The 14671-nt window shown below is 48.1% G+C and overlaps 1 protein-coding gene across 1 annotated transcript in view; it reads left to right on the top strand.

The window, feature by feature from the left end:
• Positions 1-934: 934 nt before the first annotated feature.
• Positions 935-14671, top strand: part of GPAM (glycerol-3-phosphate acyltransferase, mitochondrial) — a 60463-nt gene continuing 46726 nt past the window's right edge. The window contains exon 1 of the mRNA XM_066240553.1: positions 935-1161. The gene's annotated coding sequence lies outside the window, so the exon portion shown is untranslated. The remainder of the gene's footprint in view (positions 1162-14671) is intronic.

The following is a 14671-nucleotide window of genomic DNA, read 5'->3' as shown; positions in this document are numbered from 1 at the left end:
GGGGTGAGAAAATGTCCTAAAATTGATTCTGCTGATGGCTAAGTGTTACATCACAAAAGGGTTCTCCTTAAGGTCCTTTACATATTGACCTCTGATACCTCCATGCCGTGTACAGGTTTGTCTCCATCTCCTCAGGGCCTGTAATAACCTACTAACTAATAGCCTAATAGGGACGCCCAGAGTCCTTCCTTCTAATGCTTGTCGCAACTCGGAGAGGAAGGGGCTAAATGACATGTTCAAAGTCACAGGGCTAAGAGCACAGAGGGCCATTGTTCATTGCCAGATCTGTATAGCCCCTAGAACCCACCCTTTTTATGACCCTCCTGTGGCCCAGCAGCACTGATAGCATTGGAGGGGAGGGTGGCCGGAAAGATGAAGGATATAGAGAGGTTCGAGGACACTGCCAATTAAGGACCCATAGGAATATGTGTTAGGCATCTCCAACACGTGAGAGCAAGTCACTAGGGGCTCCACAACCTCTTCAGGGTCACAGTCAGTGAGTTGCACTTCGGGTGTCAGATGTGCTCACCCTCTGGTGACCCAGCCCTGCTCGGCCCCACTCAGGCCTGGCTTCCCGGCAGCAGCAAGAACTCTGGGCAAAGTGGAAGCCCCCGGGCTAAAAGCTGGGTGCCCCGTGGGATCACCCAGGATGCCCAGCTGTAGCCCCTGGGCCCTGCGTCTCCGCTGAGAACGAGATTCTTGAGCTCTGAGCCTCACTCCTCTGATAAGAAAGTCCCCACCATGCGCCGCCAGGAAGACACCACCTGCAGCAGCTGCATCATTAAATTCTAACAAGCCCTGAAACTCACTCCAGAAGCCTGCGTCTGTTTGTCCCTGCAGTCGGAAGGAAGCATGTGATTGGCTGGCTGAGCTCGGCCTAGCAGGCCTTATCTCTGGCTGGTTATTATTTGATTAAAGAGGCATCCTCCTGCCGGGATGTTTCAAAACTGACCTGGGAGAGTTCACTGCCGCCTAGGGGATTCTTGGGTGGTTGCTGCCAAGTACCCGGAGTCCTTGAGCCTGTGGCCACACCAACGGGCAGCCGGCGGGCTTGGGCTTTCCTCCCACGCGGCTGGGGCTGCCTTCGCCAGAGTTTGGAGCAGCTTTGCTACGCAACCAGTTGGAAATAGTTCCTCAGACACCACGGAGTCAAAGATACAGGTATTAAAAAAAAAAAACTTGGCTTGTTTGTTTGGAGGCTAATCAATTTCTTAGGATGTCCTGACATTAGAAACGGGTAGAGGGTAGGGGAGATTGGAGTAGCAAAGTGAAAAGCAGGAGAGGGAAAGAACGTGGAGGGAAGAAGTGGATGGAAGGAGAACTTAGAATCTTGGAATCCTTCAGAAAGACCAAGCCAAGGCATGAGTCATTTGCAGCTGCGAAGAGGCATAAGCTTGGCTTGTGGTGTGGTCATGTCTGCGTGCTTCTCCCGGTGAAACCCTTCCTGACGTCTAGCTAGTCTCTTGGCTGCCCTGGCGTCTTTCCCTCTGGCTCGGATCCCCCAAATCTGCAGAGGGTTTTGGACACTTTATGAGAAATCCAGCAGCTTTAGTTTGAAATGTCCTCAAGCCTGATTTGCAAGTGGGACATGGCCTTCAAAGGCTCTGCTTGGTGGCACCAAGCCTTGTGTTGTTGGATGCAGAGAAAGAAGTGAGTCCGGCACCTCCTTTGTGAGGAGCTGTTCCCACTTCGGCATCTGTGTTTGGTGAGCCTTGTTTGTTGGCACTCCTGTCATGTTCCCAACTCAGAGGTGGTGTCCGGGTTGGGCCTGAGCAGGCAGAGCGTATGTCCAAGGACTCCCTCACTGCAGAGGAGAGCTGGGACTCAGGGGTACCAGCAGGCTCAGACCTCCCGGAGTGCAGGTGCGATGAAGGGATGACCCTCGCCCTCTCTGCTTGTTAAGTTTGGCTGGAGGTGGCCAAGGAAGGAAGGACTTGATGCAAAAACAAGGACGACAGTTTCATTTTGATGTTAAATGGAAAAAAAATGCTTTTACGGCAAATCGGTATTCTTTAAACTGACCTTTCCCTGTGCATTTTAGGTTAAGAAATAACCATGTCCAACTGTATTTCCTTTCTCTAGTCTTAGTGGGTGTCTTAATTCCCAACGTTTCCAATCATATTGTTTTCATCCTCTAGTGCAGGGGTCTCAAACTCGCAGCCCACAGGCCGCATGCAGCCTGCCGAACAATTTTGTGCGGCCCGCAGACTAATCCACGAAGTTCAAAATATTTTGGATAAAATTAAGTAAGCCTAGGGGCCTACTTGTATTTTTCATTTCTCTAGCATCCTAGCTAGATATTAGCTTAGTTAATAGCAGTTGTGATGCGAATTACAGTTTCTGGTCGTTTTGTGACACTGAGTAAACTGCATGTACAATTGTGCTTGTTGTACTGATTTTTTTTTGTTTTCAACTGCAGTGAGAAAAGTGTTGCGTAACAGTTGCCTTTTGTAGACCTAGTGCGGCCCGCCGAACGGCTGTGATCTTGCTCTGTGGCCCACATGCTGAGTTGAGTTTGAGACCCCTGCTCTAGTGTTTGACTAAATCCTAGAACTGAGTCGCTCATTTCTGGTGTTTATGATTCTCTCTCTCTTTCTCTCTTTTTTATGATGTTCTTGACTCACAACAAGACAGAGCCAGATTAAACAAGGGCCTCCTGACTCGCTGTCCAGTGCTCTTCTTCCCAGTTGTCTCCATTGATGGCAAGAGGCCAAGGGCAGAATTGGCCGAGCCTGTCTTGCAGAACCCAGGAGTGTCCAGTACCTCCTTCCTGCCCTTCAGCCCAGCATCCTCATTCCCCGGGGGCCACTCTTCCCAAATGAAGGTCCCTGAGCCAGGGACTGAGGACAGAAAAGAGATTTCTCCGTGTCCTGATCCCCATGTCTAGCTTGGATGACTAGCCCTGTTGGGGGCAGTATTCTCTTTTTGTGAAATTCCAAGAGCAGGCAGGCTGGGCGGGGAGCAGGGAGCTGATCTGGGAATGAGGCCATTGTCTTCCTTGGCTGCCCATGAATGTGCCCAAGGCTGCCCCCTTCCCCACCCACCGGGCCTCCCGCAGGAGCACCATGTTCCTTTTGCGTTGCACTCAGTGTCTTTTGTGAGTTCTGGCCAAGATGTGCTAGTTAGCATTTTCCCAGACTAAGCCCAAAGCCTGGGAAGTGCTGAGGTGATGAGCAGGCTAGGCCCAAGGAGAACAGGGACAGACAGTGATCAGCCGCAAGGCTCTGAAAGCCTAGTGGTGCCAGCATCTCCAGTCCCCTCCCTCCGTCCTCTGTGGGTGACCCTGTCCCCTTGACCTCCATCTTTGTCTCTTCCTGTCCTTGTTCCTGCCTGGGCTCACTCTTGCCTTTAGCTGTTCTTGAGCCAATTCTCACCTGTGGCTTACTGGCCAGAGTGCTTAGTAGAACCTCCCAGGGACTACTGTCTTAGTCACTGGCTTAGTATCTTAGCCAGTGACTCCGAAGGGAGCGATCATGGGGGCGGGGGAGACAGTAAGATTGATGCTTCAAGGCACCTAACTGTCTTCACATGAGCTCAGGACTGAAAACCTCTGTTTGGTGGCAGAACCCTGGAGGACTGGAAGTTGAGAAAGGAACGGAGATTCCATGCAGTAAATAATACATTAGACCAAGAGCATTTCCAAAGAGAATTTGAATAACAAGTTAGGACCCTGGGCAAATTCCCCTAACAGCTCATAAGAGGAAAAATGAAAAGATATTTACAATGGGAAGCCCACCCTCACCATTCAGTTCCCAGAACCCGCAGCCTTGCTCACTCCACCAATGTGGAGCTGGTTGAGTAGCACTTCAGATACCTTACAGGGCTTCCCGTTGCACGCTAAGCCACTGCTAATGAAAACAGCCCATCATCGCTCCTGGGCTCAGAGCAGCATGGGGGGAGAACCGTGTCCCCGCTCATTCTCCCTGCCTCAGTGCACTTGCTCAGTGAGCTTTGCGTTTGACCTCCGCCCAGTGCCTGCTGGGGCTGGTGAGAAGTTTAGCTGAGACTGGCTCTATGGATTGGGCTTCAGCATTCGGCCAGAAATCAGGTTGGCTTAAAAAAAAAAGAAAAATTCCAAAATGAGTCTTGAAAGAAAGCGACATCCACTTCCCTGTGGTCTGGACTTTCTCTGCAGGGAGGGGCTGTGCTGTGGAACTTACCCCCGGCACTGCTGCTAACAGAGTGGATGGTGTTTTCTTTGAGTCAGTTCCAAAAAGTGACTCTGCGGAACAAGGGCCTGGGAAAACTGAAAACCTTGGACTGAGAGCTCTTGTCAGAGTTGGCAATGGGAAGACCAAAGGGGGTCAATCAGCAGGCGGGCAGGAGTCTGGCTGCTCCCCAGCCCAGCCCTGCTCCTGCTGGGACAGCCCCGGGAACCACAGGAGAGGAGCGGAGCCTTTGCTCAGCTGTCCCCTGGCACGTCCCCGGTACAGCAGCAGTCCTGACCCCATCACGCTCTCCTTGGGACACATTTTAGTTATCCTGTGGTATAATGGTCAGGGTGGGTCTGCCAGGTAGGATGGAGGTGGAGCCCCGTTCCCTACACCAGCCAGAAATGGTAGGCATGATTAGATAAAACCAAATGTGCCTTCTACTCCTCAGATTGCATGGGTTCAGGAAACAAGACTGTGTGTCCCTGGTGCTTTGCCATTGCCCCTTCAAATGTCTATGCCGCCATCCCCACCCCGCATCTAATTAGCTCCATGACTCAGGGCAACAGGGCACTTCTCTCAAGGAACTCAAAGCCCAGTGGAAGAGATGGATAATTGAACAAGCTACTCGGTGTAGCTTTACAGTGTGGAAAGTGCCACCACAGGGCAAAGAAGCTTCTTCTCGGGGCAACTCCTGTCCCCCCACTGCTGTCCCCTCCCCCATCCCTGTCCTTGCCCTGGGATACTTTCTGGGCCTCAAACCTAATTGTTTTCCAGGAGGCTGCAGTGGCTACTCACAGTGTCCACCTTCCAGACTGCACATGGGTGCCAGTCTATGATATGTTCTCCGGTCTGGGGTAATGTAAGAACTAGAACAAAGTAGCAAAGTCTTGAATCTACCTGTCTGTATTCGATTTTGAAGAACTTCCCTTTGTTCTGAGAGTCAATCTTTCCCACTTCTCGAAATGTTAAAGCCTTCTTTCTTTTATCAAATGATGGCGTTTTTGTTTTGTTTTGTTTTTTGATTGCCAGTGGAGCTTTAATTTTAGTATTATGGTTGGGCAGAATTAAAAAGTTAGCATCCCTTAGTCGACTGCACTGTGATAGCTCAAAGCATGGGAAGCGTTGCCCAACAAGCTGCTTGTCACCAAGGTTAACACCCATGTCCAAACCCAAGCGGGAGCCCCCAGGGTGTCTTTCTGAGTGTCTGGTTTCCCGGTCTGCAGCTGAGTGGCAGAGCTGATATATTCAAATTCCACTTACTTACCCAGGACACTAAGCCGGCTGTGGCAGCCAAATCCTTAAATAGACACTACTGTTTTCTTGGCGTCCCCAGCTCCTGTATGTTTAATGCCTTGAGTATCTGATTTCTGGGCCAAACTCATGAAAATCTAAAGGGGAATTATCCGTCTCAGAAAGCAGTTGCAGTGGAAATAAAAGCCATTAGTACTCAGTGTTATCAGGATGTTTAATTTTCCATTGAAATTTCAAGATAAAAGTCAATCTTCAGAGTTATGTTAACCCAGATCTCTGGCTTCTACTTAGATGCAGCCCAGAGGCCGCTGGCCTAGGCTAGCCCTTCAGGGGCCTCCATCCACCTGCTCAAGTTAAGGGATTTTGGGGTCAAATAATCTGCTATAATTCAATGAAGTCCCATATTGCAGTTGGTTATCCTGTCATTTTAGATATGGCCCAGGGCATTGGAGGTCCCCTAGGAAGCTTAATGGATAGGAAAGAAACATGGCCATCAGGCAGGCCACATCCCAATGAGACACGTGAGAAAGTCCAGATTCTTGGGCTGCGGTAAAGTATTTCTGTGTTCAAAGTTGTTTAAAATAAGAGAGTTGTGCCACACCTAGCTGTCCAGCTGCAAGGGGAGGTGGTTCCTACCCATGTTGCAATGTTGGCTTTGCTCTGGGATGTTCATCACAAAGGAGACTCTCACGTCTGAACTGAGTGCTTCTTGAGGTCAAGGGTCCTCTTCTCCCTCTACCCGTCTATTCCCTGGGACCCAACACTTCTCTCGGCACCTAGGCTGCCTAAATTTGTCATTGATGACAAGGATCGTGCAAATACTGCATATATTTTGGAATCAGCTGCTAGCCATTTCTTACCTTGACTGAATATGACCGCATGAGCATTCATATTTTTACTTTGCCTATTTAATTAGTAAAAGAAAGTTCTTTCCTTGACTCAATGATTGTGGTCATTGATTTGCAACCCAAAGAAAAGGAAAGAGTAGGAGTTCAGGGAACCTGGGGGCAGCCAAGGTCTCTAGGTGAGCCCTCTCAGCTCCAAAGGTTGGTCTCCTTATTTTCTGGGACCACCCTGGGCTGCTTATTGAGAAGATGACCAAACTGAGAAACAACAGGCTTGGTTCACTTGAATCCACCTAGTTATGTTCCGTTTGTCTGGGCTGTTGTGCCAACACTGTCTCTTCCACTGGACCTAGCTTTCTTGTTTGGTTTTTTTTTTTTTTTTTTCATTTTTCTGAAGCTGGAAACAGGGAGAGACAGTCAGACAGACTCCCGCATGCGCCCGACCGGGATCCACCCGGCACGCCCACCAGGGGCGACGCTCTGCCCACCAGGGGGTGATGCTCTGCCCATCCTGGGCGTCGCCATGTTGCGACCAGAGCCACTCTAGCGCCTGAGGCAGAGGCCACAGAGCCATTCCCAGCGCCCGGGCCATCTTTGCTCCAATGAAGCCTTGGCTGCGGGAGGGGAAGAGAGAGACAGAGAGGAAAGCGTGGCGGAGGGGTGGAGAAGCAAATGGGCGCTTCTCCTATGTGCCCTGGCCGGAATCGAACCCGGGTCCTCCACACGCTAGGCCGACGCTCTACCGCTGAGCCAACTGGCCAGGGTGGACCTAGCTTTCTTGTAGCAGGCAGCCCCCTGGCTGGCCAGGAGCCTGAGGTCTGGCAAGAACATTGCAGAAGGTTTCAGGGGATGTTTCTCATCACTGCTGTGCCATCCATCAATCAGTTGTATGGGTCTGGGAATATAAGTCTCTTTATCTCTCAGGGTCATAGTTGCCTTCCTCATCCGTAAGACATGTCGGTTTATCAGCATTGCTCAACCTCAGCACTATTGAGATTATGGGTCAGCTCCTTGCTTGTGTGGCTCTGTCCTGCTCATTGCTGAATGTTTAGTGGCATCCTGGCCTCTACCCACTAGATGCCAGCAGTAACCCTCCCTTCTTTTGTAGCAACTAAAAGTATCTGCAGACATTTCTAAAAGTTCCCTGTGGTGCAAAATCAACCCTAGTTGAGAACTATTGGATCAGGTGATATAGACCCACTTTGAAAAACCGGCATTATTAGTTGTTAATCCGTCCTGTTATACTGTGCTCCTACTATGTGCTAGGCACTGTATTAGGTTTAGCAGTCTAAATATTTTATCACAAACATTCAATTGAGAAAAAGCCATTTACATCATGAAAATCTGAGTTAGAGCTAGCCTGCTGTCTACACAAGCATTGAAGTAGAATGGAAAAAAAAAGAGATAGAATCCCTGTTTAGATTTTTTCCTAGCATCATCTGTAAAATGTCAACATTACCTGTTGTAAGCATGACCTAATGTCCAGTGTAAATAAAAGCACCTTGCTCATAGTAGACATTCAATAATTAAACTCATTCCCCTTCTTCTTGCCCCCATCCCTGAGAGAATCAGATCCATGCAAAACAATGTCATCAGCCTGGCTCTACTATATCTAGGAATCTACCTTTATCCCACCAGGAGTCTCCAAACCTCTCTCTGATCAGGCCAGCACTGATATGCCTTCTTAAAAATCTTGGTTTGTTTTAAGGAGAGCCCCCAGGATCTCTTGTATCTCCAGATTGTTGACTCAGTTCATCCTTAAAGGGATTGCCTCACCCTAGCAAAGAAAAAAGAATCTCCAATAACCAGAGAGTTGCAGATGCCATTGTTTCGTGTTTGCTAGTGCACAAAATGACAGTAGAAAAGAATCAAGGTTGAGGGAACTCAGACTCTGTGTATTATTGGCATTGCTCCTCCCAGGTCACTGATTGTGCAGTGGGTTTCTCTTGGGTTTTCAAGGGCAAAGACCATGAGACATCCATGGCAACTCCTGCACCACCTCTTCCAGTACAGCATCTTGGTACTGGGTAGCCTGATGTGATGGAGGCATCATGGAGTTCAAGACATGGAATCTGCATTTTCCTCGTGGTCAAACATTGACCAGCAGCTACAGGGTACATGAAGACGTGTAGTTCTTCTTCATTTCTTTTTTTAATTTTATGTATTCATTTTATTTATTTATTTATTTATTTTGTATTTTTCTGAAGCTGGAAACGGGGAGAGACAGTCAGACAGACTCCCGCATGTGCACGACCGGGATCCACCCGGCACGCCCACCAGGGGCGACGCTCTGCCCACCAGGGGGCGATGCTCTGCCCCTCCGGGGCGTCGCTCTGCCGCGACCAGAGCCACTCTAGCGCCTTGGGCAGAGGCCAAGGAGCCATCCCCAGCGCCCGGGCCATCTTTGCTCCAATGGAGCCTTGGCTGCGGGAGGGGAAGAGAGAGACAGAGAGGAAGGAGGGGGGGGTGGAGAAGCAAATGGGCGCTTCTCCTATGTGCCCTGGCCGGGAATCGAACCCTGGTCTCCCACACGCCAGGCCAACGCTCTACCGCTGAGCCAACTGGCCAGGGCCTATGTATTCATTTTAGAGAGGCAAAGGAGTAGAAAGCAACAGAGAGAGAGAGAGAGATTGAGAGAGAGAGAGAGAAGGGGGGAGAAGCAGGAAGGATCAACTCCCATATGTGCCTTGGCTGGGCAAGCCTGGGGTTTTGAACCAGTGACCTCAGTGTTCCAGGTGGATGCTCCATCCACTGCACCACCACAGGTCAGGCAACAGTGTAGTTCTTAAAAAGGAAAAAAAGGAAGGAAGAAAAGAAGAAAGGAAAGAAGGAAGGAAGGAAGGGAAGGAGGGAGGGAGGAAGGAAGGGAAAGAAGAAGGAAGGAAGGAAGGGAGGAAAGATGGATAGGAGGGAGGGAAGGAAGGAAGGAAGGAAAGAAGAGAGGGAGAGAAGAAAGAGAGAAAGAGAAAGATGGGGGGTTCAGGCTCAAATCCCAGCTCTGCCACTTACTCTCTGACCTTGGGAAAATTATATCACCTACCTGAACCCAGCTGACCTGTCTGTGAAGTCTGCGATCACAGGGTCCTTCCTCACAGGGAGAGTGTGAGAATTAAGTACTAGGGCACACAGAAAGCCTATGACACAATCCAGGTAAACATTAAGTGCTCAATAGAAATCCATTTTTATTAATAACACGAATCATCTTCAGTAGTAACTAGGAACAATTAGAAATATAACATATTAAACAGATCACAAAAAGATGAAAAAGGATAGATGTCTGGGTGGATGAGAAAGCACGAGATTGACTCATTCCTTTACGGTTAAGAAAACAGGTTCAGAAAGGGGAGGCCAGGGGACGGGGTGCCCAGGACGTCAATGCCGGTGAACGCGGGGCTGGGACAGGTCTTGCATCTCTCGATTTCCCTTTGGATGCTGGTTCTTCTGTGCTGGGGCTGCTTTACTGTGCTAGAGAAAAAAAGTTCAGCAATACTTGTTAGAGGTGGTAAGGCTGACTTTATTCAGAGCAATCACAATATGGTAGGAACCACCACCGTGGGACTTTATGGTCGGGGAGAGAGAATGGGTTCAAACACAAATATAGCATGAACGAGTGGGAGTAGATAGCCAAGGAGCAGGTGGGGAGGGTCAGTGGATGGAGAATTACTGAGAGGTAACCTTAGGGACAAGGGGATTCTGGCTAAACTGACCTAACAGGTTTCTTTGCTGAAGACCAGCTGGAGGGATCAGACGTCACCTGCGGGGATGGCAGAGAAGGAGGATCCTCATTAAACAGAGAAGGTGGCAGTTCCTGTTAAGCTGACTTAGCAGGGTTTTGCCAAAACTGGATGTGACAAGTACATAGTCCAAGTGCACAGATGGGCCTGGGAGCAGGTTCAGGAGCTGAACCAAAGTTTAATTTTTGTCACCTGCTCAAACATTTAGAGCCCATGTTTAGACAATTATCTATACATTGAGGAAATAACGCCAGTTGGCTTAAGAACCTTGTGCTGTTTCCAGAGGGGCTCTTTCTTCAGGGTACAAGAGAAATGAATGTTTTGTCTACTGTGTTTCTAATGACCTGGGAGAGAAAAACAGAGTGCCCAGAGGAAGCCACGCCCCCACAAGGCTCCAGCCCACAGCCTGTCACTTATACACAGACAAGCACCACAGACACTGTCGCCTTTGTCCCTGTCTCCCACCTTCTAATAGGGCTCAGCCTTGGCCTCCCAACCCAAACCCTAGGGACTGGGAGTTGATCTTTTGCTTTGGTTCTGATATTCATTGTCAAGAGCCACGCTGAATGACGGAGCAGCTGAACCCAACAGCGGTCACCTTCCAAGGGAGGCTGCAGGGATTTCTCCCACCTGTGATCCATATCTTGCCTTTTACCTCTTGCCAATAACTCATATGTTTGCTTGAGAAAGAAAGGCAACTTTTCAGGCTCAAAGTTTGAAAGAGGAAGCAACTAAGCAGTCAGAGTGACTTGGTATACTTTGTCCTTCAGCAGTGAGCCTTTGGGGCCTGCTGGGTGTGCAAGGTTGTGCACATCTGTGTAAGTGTTGGCGTGTCAAAGCATGTGTAATCACAACACGAATGGAACCTTGATTAAAACGGAATACCTTGTTTGAATTAAACTCTACCATGGTCCTAAGTGATGGTTATTATTCAGTCGAGAAGTTGAATCAGTAGAGTCAAAATTCCTACCAGAATCTGATTGCCGATTTTGCCTTTTTTTTTTTTTTTTTAATTTTTTCTGAAGCTGGAAACAGGGAGAGACAGACTCCCGCATGCGCCCGACCGGGATCCACCCGGCACGCCCACCAGGGGCGACGCTCTGCCCACCAGGGGCTATGCTCTGCCCACCAGGGGGTGATGCTCTGCCCATCCTGGGCGTCGCCATGTTGCGACCAGAGCCACTCTAGCGCCTGGGGCAGAGGCCTCAGAGCCATCCCCAGCGCCTGGGCCATCTTTGCTCCAATGGAGCCTTGGCTGTGGGAGGGGAAGAGAGAGACAGAGAGGAAAGTGCGGCGGAGGGGTGGAGAAGCAAATGGGCGCTTCTCCTGTGTGCCCTGGCTGGGAATCGAACCCGGGTTTCGCACGCTAGGCCGACGCTCTACCGCTGAGCCAACCGGCCAGGGCTGATTTTGCCTTTTTAAGCTTAGTTTATCCATCTCTGGCCTTCTTATCCACAGAGGGCTCACTAGGCGTCGAGCACATATTTTAATGCTTTTTTTGTTTTTACTCCCCTTATCCTTTTTTTAAAAAAAACACTCCTTTTAGTATGGCATATAGAATAATGATGAAAACCAGGGATCTGCTAATTATGGTCCCTGCGTCACATCCTGCCAACCACATTTTGTAAATAAAGTTTTATTGGCACATAGCCACACCCATGTGTTTACGTATTGTCTAAGGCTGCTTTCATAACACAGCAGAATCGTGTGGTTGCTACATGGAGAACCATATGGCCTGTGAAGCTTTAAACAGTTACTACCCTGTTTCTCCGAAAATAAGACATCCTCCGAAAATAAGACCTAGTGCAATTTTTTTCAAGCTTAGAAATATAAGGCCTCCCCTGAAAATAAGACCTAGCGCATCTTTAGGAGCAAAAATTAATATAAGACACTGTCTTAGTTTTGGGGAAACCGGGTAGATTGTTGTACATGGAAATAGAGTCACAAGAAATTCTTGATGGAGTTCAGTGTTTGGCTGGTTATGCTGTTGTTTGTGATGACATGACTACAGTATATTAATAAATGTTGATTTCTTGTTCAACAATAAATGTGAATTCTTTGTTCATGGAACAAATTCTTTGTTTATGGAAAAATAAGACATCCTTGAAAATAAGACATAGTGCGTCTTTAGGAGCAAAAATTAATATCATATAAGACACTATTTTATTTTCGGGGAAACACTGTATCTGGTCCTTTCTAGAAAAAGTGTGCTGTTCCCTGATTAAGAGCATGAGTGTTTCAGTCAAACATGCCTGGGTTTAAATCAGGTCCTGGTTACTTTCTAGCTTGCAGCAAGCTAGCTTTGACATTGGAAAAGCTGCAAAACCTCTCTGCAACCTAATCTGTATCGCAAGGACAACAGGTACAAACCTATCTTGGAGGGTCCCTGTGAGAATTCTGTGGGATATTATTTAGAAAAACCTACAGCTTTGTGCTGGGCACAGACTAAGTCAGGGGTCCCCAAACTACGGCGGGCCCCATGTGGCCCCCTGAGGCAATTTATCCAGCCCCCGCCGCACTTCCGGAAGGGGCACCTCTTTCATTGGTGGTCAGTGAAAGGAGCACAGGATGCGGATGCTGCAAAGCGTGGTGTTGCTCACATACAGTACTACTTCCGATTACGTGGGATGCACGCCTCACGGCTCCGGAAGCACGTCATATCACTTGTTATGGCTAGCAGTGACAAATATGGAACTGGACATTGACCATCTCATTAGCCAAAAGCAGGCCCATAGTTTCCATTGAAATACTGGGTCAGTTTGTTGATTTAAATTTACTTGTTCTTTATTTTAAATATTGTATTTGTTCCTGTTTTGTTTTTTTACTTTAAAATATGTGCAGTGTGCATAGGGATTTGTTCATAGTTTTTTTTATAGTCCGGCCCTCCAACGGTCTGAGGGACAGTATAAAAAGTTTTACACAGGACTGGTCCCCTGTGTAAAAAGTTTGGGGACCCCTGGACTAAGTGCTTAATAAATAGTAGCCATTATGGCCATCATTCATTCCTTTTATCCAACAGATGTATATCAGGTGCTTTCTTTGTGCTAAGCCTGGGGCTTACAGTAGTGATCAAGGCATAGAAGGTGCCTCCTCTTGGGAGCTTACACACTAATGGAGAATATCAACAACGTGAGGAAAACAAACCAAGAGATTATTTTCAGAGAGTGATAAGTGCTATAAATAAAATGAAATAGAATGATATGGAAGGATGTGACAAGGCAGGGGATAGAAAATTGCTAACTGAGCTAATACCGGAACCTAAGGAGCAGCCAGCCTTGCGAATATCTAGAGAAGAAGTGCTCCTGGCAGAGGGACAATAAATACAGAGCCTTTGCATCAGAGATGGACTTGGGATGGTCCAAGAACAGAGAGATGGCCTTGGACCTGGCGGCAGAGTGAGGGAGGGGAGATGCGGAGGATGAGGCCCCAGAGGGTAGTACGAGTCAGAGCATGTCGACACTTGCAGACCCTGAGAAGATGTCTGGCTCTTAGAGGCTGGGGTGCCATCCGAGGCCATAATGGGGCAGAAATGTAACTGGGTCCTTGGCCTCATCCTATGACAGTTATTGTAAATATGTTATTCTTCCTCTTTGGTCTCTGGCACTGGTGACTGTCAGAAACCGATGGTGAGTAGGGGTCTGGTGAGCCCCAATTATATAGATGACAACTTTTGATGCCAGCAAGCACATCACACCACCCTGGCCAGACACGGCCACCTCCGTTGGGCTCTTCTCCTCACAGGACCCCTGACTCACCCAAAAGATCTTCTGGCTGATGTCGTTACTTCTCTGAAATCAGTCCTTATCAGGAGCCTTTAATGCTTCTCCAGGTGGAGCACTTAAGGTGAAAATCAGTTAATATAATCTTACAACCCTCTAATAAATTTCCAGCAACATAAGACCACCAGATAATCATTTGGTCCCGAGGGTCACTCAGAATTCACAGCTCAGTTCCCATAATTAACATTTCTTTTGTGCCTGAATCCTTGAACAGGCGTGAAGAGCCCCAGTGATAATATTTTACCTGTTTGAGGTTGAAAAGAAAGCTTTAGATACAATCAGTTACTCGAACTGCCTCCAGAGTTGCTATAATAACAGCCGTCCAGTGCTCCCAGTTTGAAAGCTGTATACTTGGCTCACTCGGAGGTAAAAGTACACCTTTGGTTTACCCACCTTTTTCCATTGTGAAGGGCTCCTCCTCCTCCTCTTATTCCCTCCTTCATTCTCCTCCTCCTTCATCATCATCGAAACCCTTTATTGGAAAAGTACTTAGCTGGCTGAGAGTAATTCATACTTCCTTTACAATGTGCAAATATGTGTTTCTGTCTCATCTTTCTGTAGACCTTGTGAAAAGAACAAGACTCAGTTTGGCCATCTTTTAAGTCATGCTTTCCAACTAGGATTTTTAATCTGGGGTCCATAAATGACCTCAGAGGGACATTATGAACCCCCTGAACCTGAAGGTAAACTTTTACATGCACATCCTTCCCCACTCAGGAGAGAGTCTCGAGTTTTATCCGATTCCCTGACTCCAAAAAGTTAGGAGCTACTGCTTAAAAGGTTTTACTGATTAAATCAAGGTTTAGATGCTGCTCAACAGACGATGGGGTTACATTCTGATAAACGTATGGCGAGTAAAAATTGCATTGAATACACCTAACTTACTAAGCATCATAGTCCAGCCAGCC

The sequence above is a fragment of the Saccopteryx bilineata genome, chromosome 7, assembly GCF_036850765.1.
Source record: "Saccopteryx bilineata isolate mSacBil1 chromosome 7, mSacBil1_pri_phased_curated, whole genome shotgun sequence".
NCBI classification, from domain to species: Eukaryota; Metazoa; Chordata; class Mammalia; order Chiroptera; family Emballonuridae; genus Saccopteryx; species Saccopteryx bilineata.
The sequence above is the reverse complement of the archived record's forward strand: the minus strand, read 5'-3'. Positions and strand labels throughout refer to the sequence as shown.